The 2,512-nt window shown below is 37.0% G+C and overlaps 1 pseudogene; it reads right to left on the reverse strand.

The window, feature by feature from the left end:
- Positions 1-515: 515 nt before the first annotated feature.
- LOC103748105 lies at positions 516-2,255 on the reverse strand (annotated as a pseudogene).
- Positions 2,256-2,512: the final 257 nt, after the last annotated feature.

The following is a 2,512-nucleotide window of genomic DNA, read 5'->3' on the forward strand; positions in this document are numbered from 1 at the left end:
TTTGAGGTTAGCCTGGCTTATATAATGAATTCTAAACTAGCTGAGCTACATAAAGAAATTCTGTTTCAAAACAGACAAAACAAAACCAAAACAATCAAACAACAAAAAACCAAAAGCAAGTAGTAATGTATTCTGACTATAGTCTTTAACTCACAACTACATATAAAATACCAGCAATGCTGGCCTATAATTCTGAAAGTTCATGGCTTGACAGAGTGACACGAAATTCAAGGCTAGCCTGGTTCAATTTAGGGAGATCCTGTCTAAAATAATGATAATAAAATTCTTTAAAGGGGTGGGGATATTTAGCTCAGTGGTAGAGTTCTTGCTTACTGTACACAAGGTTCTAGGTTCCATCTCCAGTATAAACAAAACAAAACAACAAAACAACCTACAACCCATAAAAAGCAGCAAGTCCTATTCACTGGCCCTACAAAGAAGTTAGATACTGAATATCCCCTCTGGAATGATGTAATGATGAAATGATGTTTTTAATTCTCATATACTTCTCCAGTTTAAGGGCACCCTCTTTCTTGATTTGTATCGAAGTCTACTAGTTCTACCTGATCCAATTTATCAGTCTCTTCTGTTTCCTAACCTTCGGGGAAATTTTTTTCCAGCAAAGAAAGTTTATCAGGAGAGAGAAAGTCATTCTCAGGAAAATTTACTTTAATCTTGATAATTAGGTGCCTGCTTTCACACGGTATACAATAAATTGGCATACTTTCATTGAGCACACATCCATTTTCTCCCACGTGTAACCACCTGACATGGGTGAAAGGTGAAGGCTATGGCCCTTCAGTCTTTAAGTAAGGTATTGACTTTTGGAACTCACATAGTGCTTCAACTAGTTCTATGTTCACTCCCATGTAAACATCTTGTTGAATAAAGCATTGGTGGCCTGTCTCATCTAGCAGAATGATAGTATCTCCTGACTCCAGTCCTGGTCTTTGATTTCCTTCATTATGGGATGCTATCTGCTATCCATCTTTCATGTCTTTGTCAACATGAACTTCTAGAATCTTCTCTTGAACTATCTTCTTTCCCTCAAGCTTTATGTCTGTCATTAGGATCTGTTCACCATAGCCTCGGCACTTCATGCACACAGAATGAATTACTTGAACCATTCTTCGTCCTATTTATGAATCCTTATTTGCATTCCAGCAACGCTGCAGCCGGGGCAGCACTCCACTTGTACCACCTTGCCCTTCACATTTGTCACAAATCGTATTCTTTTGCAGAGCCAATTTTCTTGTTGTACCACTGTATAGATATTCTAAGATTCCTGATAGTGGATGCAGAACATGTTTACTTCTCTTTTCTCTCTGAATCCTTTCTTTTCCTCCAAAAAGATGCTCATGGGAGAGCCAAAGCCACCACCTTCATCACCCTCCCCAATTGCCAATTTGCCTTCTTTGTCATATAATTCCCTTTTCTTGGCATCAGAGAGAACTTCATAAACTTGAGAAATTTCTCTATTCTTATCAGGACAGTACTTCAAAGCTGGCTTCCTATAAACATTGCAATTTTTTTCTGGGTAATCCTGGGTTTGACCCTCAAAACATAATAGTCGGCTCACTATTTTTTACTGCTGGTGAGCCAACTGGGGTCAAAGGAGGGGAATGGGATAGAGCACACTGTTAGGTGTGTTTCTGAAAATTCTGTTACCTTTTTCTTTTGATATAGGGTCTCATGTAGCTTGGGCTGCCTTGAACTTTTGATATTCCTTTCTTTACCTCCCAGGTTCTAGGATTCCAGATGTATGCCACCACACCTGGCTAAAAACCTGTTACTGTCTGAATAACTATCACACTCTTAAAAGTTCCATGTGAGCTCCAGGGAATATGTTGTTTTGGGTAATATTTAAGGATTGCATATGCTCTCTCCCAGACGATGTAATCTTACTTCTGGCTGTGATTTGTATTTTTAGTTAGAGTAGTGCTACATTGTAGCTATTATTTTAAAAAGATCAATATCTCTAACGTGTTTAATGAAACACAAAACTAATGACAAAAGAGTAATGTAAAGCTATAATTCAAATAAACATAAACAGGATTCCAGTGCAAATACAGATTGTAAATCTGTGTGCTGTAGTAAGTCTAATATGTGACTTTGGGTAAAAGTACAATAATATGAATGGGGTTTTATTGAATGAATGATCTGTTAACAACAGTTCCCCATATATTGTCACTAATAACATTTTTCTTATGGTTTGTGTCACTGTTAAACAAAGCATATTTACCTCTCATCACCATAGGTTTTCTAGAGCAAATGCTTAAATAATGATTTCTAACTGATGAGGAATGTAAACTCCAGGAGGGCAGGGACTTTTTTTTTGTCTCATTTGATGTGCTACATTCTCCGTATTTTGCACAATGCCTTGAGCTTAATAATTATTCACAAATACGTTAGTAAGTGAATGCAGTTTTCATTAAAAATATTATCAAAGAAAATAAAAATCCCAGCGCTGCCATTTAAAGTCATACTCCCTACAGCAATATCAGATACAAGT

This window comes from Nannospalax galili, unplaced genomic scaffold, assembly GCF_000622305.1.
Source record: "Nannospalax galili isolate Female #2095 unplaced genomic scaffold, S.galili_v1.0 scaffold805, whole genome shotgun sequence".
NCBI classification, from domain to species: Eukaryota; Metazoa; Chordata; class Mammalia; order Rodentia; family Spalacidae; genus Nannospalax; species Nannospalax galili.